This window comes from Plectropomus leopardus, chromosome 15 (assembly GCF_026936395.1).
Source record: "Plectropomus leopardus strain MGB_pleo_1.0 chromosome 15, ASM2693639v1, whole genome shotgun sequence".
Lineage (NCBI taxonomy): Eukaryota > Metazoa > Chordata > Actinopteri > Perciformes > Serranidae > Plectropomus > Plectropomus leopardus.
Genome location: NC_142190.1, coordinates 20048385 through 20060943, shown reverse-complemented (window position 1 = coordinate 20060943; position 12559 = coordinate 20048385). Strand labels below are relative to the sequence as shown.

The 12559-nt window shown below is 39.1% G+C and overlaps 1 pseudogene; it reads right to left on the bottom strand.

Annotated features, from left to right (window-relative positions):
- Nucleotides 1-3512: 3512 nt before the first annotated feature.
- On the bottom strand, nt 3513-4401 carry LOC148187289 (serine/threonine-protein kinase pim-1-like; annotated as a pseudogene).
- Nucleotides 4402-12559: the final 8158 nt, after the last annotated feature.

The following is a 12559-nucleotide window of genomic DNA, read 5'->3' as shown; positions in this document are numbered from 1 at the left end:
GGATTCTTCATCCCCCCTAAATTTTCTTTCACCTGGGCCCAGTTGTTCAAAAATTCCTATCATAAATGATCCATATTTGGAAATTCAGGAACAGTTAATCCATTTTATTTTTGTGACAGTTTATCAAAGCATCATTGGATTAGAACAACCTGATTGAGATTTAAGGCTTAATGTGTATCCTAATGTTTAATTTCACTAACAAGATCATTATTGAGGTATGGTAGAAAAATAGTTTTATTGGATAAATGGAGGAATAGGGTTGATGGGGAGAGAGTCGAGTTCGATGGGATGATGGGGACTGAGGGAAAGGATGAGAAGAGGGTCTTTTGCCAGGGATTGAATTAGACCCTGAGAGTATCAGGGACATCTATGATGGGATGATGGGGGTGGGGTCGAGGAGAAGGGATGAAGTTCGTGACCACGGATATTTCGTATGGAGTCGTGGAGAGGCTGGAGCATGTATGAACCCAGGGGTCGAGACTTAGAGTGGGGGATATATCTTGATCAGATCTTTGCTGTGTAATCCCCCTGGGGTTCATAACTAGGAACACCTGATGTGAGGCAATGGCGCTGCTGAGAAGGAAAAGAGACGATCAGGGTTAAGGGGGGAGGGGTTGTGAGAAGTGAGACGAACAGGGGAGAGGGAGTTAGACACACCTCAGCAGGTGATTGAATTGATGAGGCACAGGTGGTTAACATAACAAGGTGCAGGTGATTTGAATCAGTGGGAGAGAGGAGCATGGTCTTGTTCCTGAACCTCAGTTATAGTAACTACATTTATCAATGTAACATTAAATTAGCATACCTAAGTGCAAAAATCTAAATAAATAAATGCAGGAAGGGGGAAGCTGTGTCGACAAAATATTTTCAGGGTGATTTTAATCCCCACTAAGCTAAAAAAAATCTTAAATGGTCATACAATGTTTTATATTTCGCCTTTTATAAACTTTTATTAAATGTACAACCGTAGAAGTAATGCAACCCTGCCAAAATTGAGAAAAACTATGTGTAAGTATTTCAAAATAACAAAATAACAAACCGTGAGAGTTGGCTGTAGTCGAACATTGTCTCTCTCTATAGTTTTTTCCATGATTTATCTTGAAAAATTGTTCCAAAAAGTGCCAGTTAAACTTGTTTTGACTCTTAAGACTCTCCCCCCAAAAACAAGGCATGCAATTGAGCTTGTGTGTGCTTGTAGGCCGCAAAGCAGGTTTACCTCCGCAAATATCCGGAGCACAGTGAGTCTACAGCATAGATACTTACGGTTGTTAGCTGCCTACTTCCCAGCAAGCTGTAACTATGCTGCATGTAAATGGCACTAGTAGCTTTGTTGCTGATAAAGTAATTTTTGAAAACCAGTTCCAGGAGTCTAAATGAATAAACTGATGTGTCCACTTGATACAATGTTTTGCTTGCTAATGTTAGCAATTCCTCCAGGTAAGCAAACCAATGTTAGCTAACATTATACAGCTAAAACCGAAATATCACAATATTTTTCACACGTGAATGTTAACTCTTTTTTTTCAGCACTGGAAAGCACTGAAATTATGATATATTATCAAACCTCAAATGAGAAACAAAACACCATGCTGTCCGTCTTCTTCAGATTTTCTGCTCAGAGATTCGTCCGGAGGAAGGCGGCGGCAGCTTCAGAGATGGACCCTCGGCCATCGGCTGTAACATCTCTAATTCAGCCAGAACAAACCTCAGCAGTAAGTGAGTTTCCATTTCTGAGCTGCCACTGCAAAATGTTTATAACGTAGATGCAGTATCTAGGTAGACTTTGTGTTGTGGTTGGTGCTGGTCATTTGTATTAGCAGACTTCATTTCTTAGCTAACATTAGCTAGTGTTGCACAGTGTAGCACAGTAGCTGAGCTAAGGAGAGATGCATGCTGGTGGTGGGATAAGTTTGCCTAGAGGGCTTTCGTACTGAAATTGATTTCTTGGTTAAGGTTCATCACATTATCTGGATTTTCCCAGAAATTTTGACCTGAGTCATGGAAGACATAGAAGTCTTACCTCAGGCTGTTATATACCGAGAAACTGGGGTATGGTTTACGTAGTATAGATGGATAGATAGGGATAGTTTCTAAATTCATTTTAATCTGTTAATCTGTCAATTAAAAATGATTGACACATGTAAAAAATACAGTAGGCTGCCTCCTAAGGTAGAATAATCAGACTTTTTTTGCATTATTGCAGGCTATGTAGCCTACTGGTGGCTTATGTTTGTCTTTTTTGTGCATTGCTGAGTCATTGACACTTTTGGTGGTTTAGGCTATACCATACACCAATTTACTACTCTCCTTCATATCATTTCCTTGGCACTGGCCTGTACAAACCAGCAGCCTCATCTGTACATCAACAAAAACAATGTTTACATGTCATTCTCTGTAGCCTGGCACCTTTTATTGACACTATGATTTGGTCAGACTAAATTTGCAGTTGGTTGTGCACCTCTAAATTTTTGTAAGGTTCCAGCTGCTGTCCACGATTTTTTTTTAGAAGTGATAAAAGCACATAAATTATCAAGTAAAATAATGAAATAATTTTTACAGATAATTATCTCATTGTTTTAGAAACATGTCCAAATGTTTAGTAAGAAACAAAACATTTACTGGGAAAAAGCCAAGCTTAAAACAACACACAGAGGCCTCCAATTAGTTTTAATTATTTTACCAAAGGGGTGCCAACAATTACATCGGTCTGTTGCAGCCTATGGCTCTTATTATTATAAAGACGGTGTTTTGGAAATATGATGCCTAATGATAGTCCATGACAGAAATATAATTCAACTTTTTCTTTCTTGTAAGTGTATTTCCCTTTTCTACCTGTGTGGGAAGGAAAATGTGCATTAGACAACTATTAGTCCTTTTCCCTGGCAGAGAAATTAGTCACTAAAATGCACAAAGACTCAGTTTGTATTAAGTGTAGAGTAAGCAGAGGCCAAGACATTGTGATCAGTCAACCCCTAATAAAGACCTAGACCTGACGATAGTCATTTCTACTCAAACAACCACTTTTCTCAAAAAGCATTTTGCACAACCAGAAGTCTGCAGCTACCATGGAAAGCACATCATAACCCAAGGCCTATCGAGGCTGTGTTCACTGAAGTGAGCATATCAAGGCTCTGCAGAAGACTGCAGAATAGTTTAATTAATTGCTTTTTTTCTGGATAAGAAAAGTGACATCCCATAGGATTATGATTCATGGAGGTTTTTCTTCATCAGAAAAATACTCTTTATCTGAGTTTTTAAGGAAGGTCCGCCATTTACTAAATCACCAAGAAACAACTACAGGTTTATGTATGAAAATGAAATGCTGATATCAAAAATATATTTTTATATATTTTTCTCGAAGCATTAGCCTAATCGAGAAAAAATGCTAGAAGTCATTTCAAGCCAGGTGAGGCCAAATGGATTAATTTATAAAACACATGGCCAGGTCCATATCAGTTCCTGCCTTAGTCTAAGTGGTAGAAGGTGTTTGGGTGGTGGGTTGATCAGGATTATTAGAACCAGTGGTGCAGCCAAATCTGCTCCAGGGTGGCGCAGCCTTACGGGTTTATAGCTTAAACACACATTCAACAAATGTTGTCAGTCTTAGAAGTGAGAGGACTAAGAACAAAGCAAAGATTAAGTAGGAAGCAGCAGTTATTATCAGAAACCAATCTCAGGCACACTAGCATTGTTTTTACCTTGGCACAGATTATTGCTGTATTTAATTTTGTTTTGGAGGAATTTGGAGGTAGTAAAATGCCTGTATCCATCCAGCATTTCATACAGCAGTGCACCCAGCTGCCAGACAGCGGTGGGGCCAGCCTCACACGTCCCCTGCATGTCATCACTCAAGAGATCAACAGATGGATGAAGAACAGCAGCCAGAGCTAGTACTAGAGTAGATGAGAAGTAGATATGTTTGTTCTTTATGAAGCAGCCATATCTAAAGTCGACAACCCGCACTTGAGAGACTTCAGAGCTAGTTTCAATGAGGACATTTTCGGTTTTAATGTCCTGATGAAAGACACTTCCACAGAGTGTATCTTAGTGGCTGCTACCACCAGTTGCTGATCTGAGTATGAGATGAGGAGAGAAAGATGAGTTATAGTGGAGTAAAAAAGGAAGTATAGGGTTGTATTTTTTTAATTATATAACAATGTTGCAGCTTTCAGACAAAAAGTTCCAAAAGTTCCAGCCAGCTTTAGTACCTTTGTCTGGTCTTCCTAGGGGACGATTGTTATTGATAAAGTTCCACAGGTCCATAGAGGGGACTGGTTTCTCCATGACCCTGAGAGACTCCTGGTCCAGATCATACCAGTTGAGCAATGTCATGGCTGCAGATGTCCCCACTGACTGTCGTCCACCTGCCACTCTAATCATGAGGTACACCTCCAGGGGTGATCAAGTGCAACACCCCGTGATCTTAAAGAAACAATACACACAACAAAGTTAGTGTTTTAATAGATGTGGTTGTATTTGCGTGTTTTCCTCATCAACAGCAAATTAACAGGAAAGTGAAAAAAGTTATACAGTGACTTTACAATTGGTGCTGAGACATCAGATCGAATCACTCGACAGTTAATACTTTGCATCAGCTTTTGATCACTGCCTACAGGACAGAATCACGAGTGCTTTGGTTAGTACAAAGAGGAGTGACTATGTGATAATATCCATGCTCCATGCTTACTGGTAAATTATCGGCCTTTCTTATCTCAGCATAAACTGAACCGGAGTTTCATTCTCCAAGCTTGTCGAGCTGCAGGTACATGGCCTAAACGCTGGTTACACAAGCAAGCACACAACACTCATGTTTTACCTTAGTCATGAGGAACGTTTAACACTTAGCCTAAATATCTGATATTACCGTGCATCTTGGGTGATGCATTTAACCACACATCTTTTCTAGCACAAATGCTAATGCATCCTCGTGCATCCTAAATGAATGAGGTACTAATCTATTGACAATTCTGAATATAAAACAGGCATTGTGAAAGCACCTAGAAAGTATATTACAGTGATGGTTCCTTTTAGGCTTATTATCCTGGAAAGCCTAGCCTACAGCAGTTTTTGGCTCTATTAGAGGTCTTAAACATACCTGTGTTTATAGTGCCAGGATAAATATTACTGTCAAAGTCTACGAGGCCCCATGTTCTGACCTTGATGGTCTCAGACTCACCTGTATCTCAATGGGTGAAGTCAAACTCATTTGGGGAGAAGTCATCACAAGCTACAGAAGCAGCAGGCTTTTCTAACCTGGCTTTGTTGCAACAAGTTGTGGAGAAATAAGTTTAGTTTGATTTGCAAAACCATGAAAACAGATGACCTTGGAGCTGAGCGCTTGCACTTTCATAGTCCCAGGGACTGATTAAGGATATGGAGCAACTAGCTTGAATGCTACCATATTCCTGTACTGTGACATTGGCCCATCTGAGAGGAAGTGGATGTTTTTTTGCCAGGAACGGTTGGCTCTAATCTGATCCAGGACTGAATCCAAATGTGCCCATGTGGTAGCAGTGTCATGTTGTAGGCTACTAGATGCAGTTGGGACGGATTCAGCTTTGAAGTACATCACCCTTGTGTGCAACGTGACTCATTGGTGAGATCCACCAAAGTGGATGTCCTTGATTTCTTAATGCTATTTGCAAGTGAAGTCTTTGCTGTAGTCGACATTAACTTTAAATTCAGTCTCGGTTAAGCTACCTTTAAGGTTTCTATATGTGTGAACAGGTGTCCAGTGTACTTGTACAAGTACCTGTCTGTCTTTGTTAGATCAAGAAGCCTATCAGTGGTTGCAACTTTCTTTTCCAGGCAGGTTGTTTTTATCTCAGTCTCAGTGGTAGTTCCATTCTGCATTTATTTATTTTTGACTGAGTGACCAGTTCACTCCATGACATGTTATATTTTGTTGTAGTATTCATGACCACAGAGAATTGAAGACCCTAGCTGGCATTACACCTACCATATGCACTGAATATTTTCTCTGTCATAAACAGATGAAGCCACCATACTGGTTGTGCATATTGTGCTTGTTACCACAAGTGCATGCATTTTTTTCTTTTGCTTTGCTGCTTAGCACATGTCTCGATCTTTCTCTCTGGGTTTCACAATCCAGACAGGCCTGTACTTAAAAACCTTCAGGCTTTTGTTCTCTCTGAGAAATTTCTTGTGGAAATCTGCCATTGTCTCCATAGAGAACCTCTTTATTTAAATCTGCCCAGCCATTCTGACCTGATTACTGTAACATGATCACCCATTCTCCTCCTTTTGATTTCTAACACACTTTTTAAATTCTCTCTCCTCTCCTTGACTTGACTTTCAAGCAACAGTGTGGATCTGTTTTTCTCCAGTTTCCTCTTCCAGTCAAGATCCTTCTGTTTTTCTTGAGAAACATTTTTTGTGTCTTCCTCATTTTTTCTTTGTATGATTTTATGGCGTTGATGTCTGTGGTGGGTGATTATGGTTTTCGTATATTGGTTTGAAGAGCCTACAGGATGTTTGCGGGTGGGGGTTTGTTTTGATGCAATTCCCTTTATCTGCATTATCTGAGGGTGAATTTCCTGCAATGTTTTGGAGGGCTCTCTTCTTTTTATGACATCTGTTCCAATTTTCCCACCATTTTTGTTTCTGCAGCTGTCTGGGTGTCAGATCTGCTGCTGGCTTCAGCAACCCTTTACTCTCCCGCTTTCGATATGTACGAACATGTGATAAGCATATTGAAAGCTCAGCCCAGTCACCAAGAGAAAATGTTGGCACTGTATGTTTCTTCAAGCTACGAATATGTTACATTTTGCACGTTTCATATGTATCATATCAACATTTCAAAGTGACAAATTATATAATCTGACTTTGTCATCAGGAGGTAGAGGGGTTAGTGGATGGCATGACCTCAAGCTGTACACCACTGATCGAGACCAACAAAAAAACCTACTGGTTTTAGTTCAGAGAGTCATTGCTGTGTTTGCAGCTTTATGCACCAAACTTCTGTCCATGTTTTTCGAGTGGAGACTGTGGCACAAAAACTGATTGATTGAACATCTGTGCTTTTTTAGTACCACATATTTTAAGCCGAAACATGATCTTGTCCTACCCAAATGGTTTTTGTACCTAAATTTAACCACAAGTTACCCACAGTGTTGTCGAAACATGAATTTTCAACAAATCTGCTACATAATTGCATGCAAATATAATGCCAACGTTTTTTTTTCCCCAGTGGTTGGGTTGTGAAAATGGCTTTGAAACAGTAAATTTCTGAAACAGGAACTTCTTCAGTTTCGTACATCTACTTTGAAGGCACTGGAGTTTCACAGGCCTACAACAGTAATATTGTGTGTGTGTGTGTGTGTGTGTGTGTGTGAGAAGTTTCTTCAATTAAAAGAAGCATTTTAGTCATATGACTGTATCTCAGGGACCAATCGGGTGCGTCACGTGAGTACCAGCCCACCTCTGCACCAATCATGTGAGGCCTGGTTCCTTCAGGCCTGTAGCACGAGGGTCAACACTGTGTTTAAGCTCGCTAAATAGAAACAACATTTTTATGTGAAAGATCTGTGAATGAGGAAATTATTTTATGGGTCAGCTGACTGAAGCAGCCTTTTGAATACAGTTCTGCACCATCATTTCACACAAGCTGCATACTGTTATAAACTTCTTCCTCCACTGGGTGATGCTGTTGCTAAAGACAAGGCTAGTTTGTGTTCACATGCACCTTCCTCTAATTACAGCCCTTCTGTAATTTCCACAGCCAATTAATTAAAGGAACATTAAGGTGTTGCACATAATATGTTAATCCTCACATGTATTTAATTTCTTTCAAGAAGCAGCAGAAAATAGTGAAAATGCATTAGTGTGGGGTCCAGCACTTTTCTTTTCGAATTTATATTTTACAACAGGTGTAACAAATCAGCTAATTTCATCACTTCATTGCCTCCAAAGAAACAAAATGAAGAAACAAATAAGGTTTTCAAGTGCATATAAGTTGGTCTTATCTGTTAAAGACGCAATAGAGTGTGTGTTTGCATGTTCCTGTGTTGTTAAACAGACATGTTGCAACTCTTGAGTGGGCGGCTACATAAATGTTTAGTTCTTGTGAAATCAGATTTGTCATCCTGCACTCATGGTTGAGTCATCTTGGTTTTTGTGTGTGTGTGTGTGTGTGTGTGTGTGTGCTTGCTTATGTGTCTTTTGTATGAGACAGTGTTGGTGTTTTGGCAGTGAATGTTGAAGTGTACATATGGGTTTACATATGTTTTATATGAACTATGTATAAAAACTGTATTGGCTTGTGGGTACACAGGAGAACTGGTTTAGTGCAGAAAAATAAAGACAGGCGTGGGCAGAAAGACAAAGAAAGTGACTAATACCACATGGAACAACACTAGCCATGATGTGCCTTCTGTTGAAGTAAGGACAGATAAGACACAGAGAATTATGTTAGGGAAAAACAAAACATAAAGACTCTGTTAGAGAAAAACTGAATTGGCCTTCATAAACAATTGAAGATAATCTGAAAAAGAAATAAAAAAAGAACCCAAAACAATTCTACAATGTACTAAAAATGAACTCATACGGGTGTACAAGCTCATTCCTTATGACCAAACATGTCCAATACATAGCTCTGACTTGGAATACACAGAATTTAAACATGAATTAATTCAACCTCCAGTCAGCAAGCTTCATGCGAACATGGAGACATACAAGTCCTGGACTTATATTTTCAGATTTGCACGGGGAAAATAATGACATTCTTCAGAATTTGACTGTGAAGTTTTGATGACAGACAGACAATAAAACATGTAATAAAACATTTGCACAGAATAAGACGTTGACAGACAAGTCAAACATTGCTTCCAAAATCAAATGTGCACAGAACAGCCCCGTGCTTCATATATGTCAAAGGAAACAAGCAATCATAATATTTACTGATGGGTTGTTATTTGTGTAGGTTTTCAGTTATATGCCAAGAATAATTTTGACAACAAAGCTCAACTGTGACATTTTATTATGATGAAGATTAGCACTGAATTAAATGTGAGTGTTGTGATTAACACTTACAAACTGGAGGAAAACAGATCGGAAAGCTGAAAAAAAAAATAGAAATGCGCTCTTATAGGCAACATCCAGTTATTGATCTGAAATCAGTTCCTTTGTGTGATGAGTCTCCATCAGTTTGTTTTGTGAGTGCATGAGTGCTGCTGTTTCATTATTTAGGCAAACAAATCAAGCTGGAGATGAAACTGAAAAGTCAGAGGAGTTGCTGAGTATTGTCTTCATTTAATTTTGAGATAATATTATGTTATGGAAAAGGAGCTGGGAAGGAAGGAGAACCAGGATGTGAAAACAGAAAACAGATTAAGTAGCTTTGGTGTGCTGCTGCCTCAGTGTGTGGAGCATGGTGAGACTGAAAAGATTCAATAAGGTAATCAGGTCATCAACACTTTACAGGTTTGATTGACCCTGATTATACTGTAATCAAAGAGCTAATATAAAAATAATTCCCAGTTGGGAATTGCAAATAAGGCATTTTTCTAGCTCAGCACTTAGAGGACTGGCCTGGCTTTAACAGACTGAACAAACAAGCCATCACAAGAGCACAGCTAATATTTTCATCTTTTAGTGACTGTGTCACTTCTCTCTTAAGCACCTTTCATACATACACTGCAAACCTGAAATTATCTAGACATTAATAGCTCCCTAATAAAAAATCTGTGTAATGTCTGATCATCCATGGGTTGTTGTCCGGAAAATTCACAGCAAGCAAGCGTGCTGATGAAATCTCAACAATGCGGCTTACTTGAATACCGGTAGGAAACAAACTTCAGAGATCGAAGAAGAAGGGTCATCTACACGAAGACGACAATAAAAATGTCTTTCTGGGGAGATGACGAGAGTCAATAACTTCTGTCAGTAAAGGCCAAAGCCGAAATTATCAGACAAATTCAAGGAGTGTCAAGACACTTTGTTGCTTATGACCAAATGACAAAATCGTCTTATGTGACAACTGTGTAATCTGAACCATATCCCGCCTCCTTGCCTAAACCAGTCACGTTATTTCCAGCAAGTGGGAGCGCTTCTGACACTGAAAATGTCCTGTTGTGTGCTACATGTGTGAAAGGTAAACTCCACACAAGTCCTGGCTTACAGGAGACATTGTGTAGAGTTCATATGAGAAAACGGTTTAGAGTAACTCAGATTGTTTGCATAGGAAGATTAACAGAAAGAAACCATTCAAATGTGTCACTCTTTGATACAGAAAGTGTACACGAAATATATATTTAGACCTAACAGTTGAATCATCTACATCTATAAAGTACAAACACAGCACTACGTCACTCTTTTGGTTGTATAGCAACAAAAAGAATGAAAAATTACAATGGTTTTTCAGACCTTAAACCTGCATGAATCCAAATTTTTGATACTAACACTGACTGACAATATATAAAAGGGTAGCTCATTCTAACAAACCCACAGAGAATTACCGCCGAGCTCTGCAGCTCTATGTAGCTTTGAAGCTTTTAGCTCTGATTAACACACTGTACGCTACCTGCGCAGCACCAAATAGGAGGTGGTTAAAATTAGTGATGAGCTGTTGAAGAAAATGATTATGAAAGTGACATTTTGTCCTGTTACAGTGGTAAAAGCATGGTGTTACTAACATCATTAACAATGGCGCTGTTTTAAGTGTCCCTGTAAGCCATGACAGTGTGACAATACATGGACCCTGAAACTGAAGCAGCTAAGTGGAATTCAGCCATCATGCTTTTTATTGTTTACACCTTGGCTTTCCCTAAATGTAAACATGTCTTTCAGTGAAAAGGCGTATATTGCTCCACGCGTGCTGTATGTGTTCTTCTAGTTGTGTGCACATCCAGCCTGTTTTGAGGGTAGTAATGGGAGATAATTGATGAGGCAGGTGTGCAGCTAGATAGATGGGTGGGTTACTGAGAAGGACGTGGGTATACTCTTCTATATATTCCAGTGATTCCAGTACTTCTGCGATTATGTAATGTTCCTTAAAGCACCTTTAACAACATCAACATTATAAGGCTGTGACATGTGCTGGCTATGCATGTCAGCTTGTTTTGATGTTTTTCTGCCCCCTTGTGTTCAAAAAACAATTATTGCAGCTTTAAAGAGTAGGCCATGTTTGGACTGACTTAACCCCTGCATGAAAAAACTCAGCCCCACTCAATTTTTTAAATGGAGCCACTCTTTAGACTGTCACTCTTTATACTGTCCACCTTGTGATCATCATAATAAAATGTAAAATTACTGTTACAAGGAAAGCTTTCCAGTATTGTTAAGTCCTGTAAACCACTGTTCAGAGTTTCAGTGTCTGATACACTCTCAAACTTTTTGATCTACACCTCAAAACAACCTGAGTGATGTTTCATCACTACATAAAACAAAAAGCTCCAATAAACATAACCACATAATTTTTTGTTGTTGTTGTTTTTGATATTTTTGGTCCACTAAATTCATGCCAGGCTGAGAAGCACTGTTTCACTGCCATCTCAGGTTGATAATTTTAAAGTCTGCTGGACCTCTAGACACAAGCAGCATCTGTTCAGTTGCCCTTTAAAGATGAAGTAACTGATTTTGTTGTAGCGCCCCAGGGAAACCCAACCTCCCTCAGCTTACTGATGATGTTTCGAAACTTAACAGAGTCCACCATTTAATCTTAAACCCTCCAAAGTGAGCTTGGAGGAAGATTGAAGATTTGGGCATTTTCACAGAGTCAAAGCGTGCACTTTGAAAGGGGTATTATGAGTAACTATGTGCCAGTAGGTTTTTATTATCGGACTCAAACGAATGTCTTTAGGATAAGGACACAGATTTTTGGCACATTCATTAATGGAACAGTTATCAGCCAAAACCATCAGACTGATTAAAATTTACAACTTGATTGGATATTAGTAAAAAGCCATTATTATAACAGTGCACCCAGATTGAGTACAGAATGACAATTTAGTTTCACCATCGGGGTGAATACAATAACATGAATACCTCTATGAACACTGTGTGAATGATTTCGACTCTTTGCAACATGTCATGAATTTTTTTTGTGTGTCATGAGGAAGTAATCATTTAATTTTCGATATCTTTCATCAGGTCAACTTAGAAAAAAAAAACAAGCAAACTGCTCTAATAAAAACCCTAGATCACCCACATCCTTTTAGGCCATCGGTGCCTAATCAACTTTATGTGTTTGTGTGTGTGTGTGTGTGTGTGTTAGTGCACACACTCACACACACATCCTCCCTTGAGCTGATGCCAGTAAATTTCAGCTGATGGAAAACAAAACAGGAAGTGAGGTGCTGACAGAAGAGAAGACACAAACACCCCTCCCTCCTAGAGTGGTGCAGAGATTACATTTTTCAGTTTCTTGTCATTTCCTAATCAAAATGTCAAGGGGATTTTTCCATTTGATTATGATCTACTGCAGAAAATAAGGTCTGTGGCAAACAAAAGTGTATGATACTACTTTGCTCAGCAAGATCATCTTCACAAATCATCACCATTTTTATGAATTTTGGAAGGATTGATAAAATTGGAATCGGAA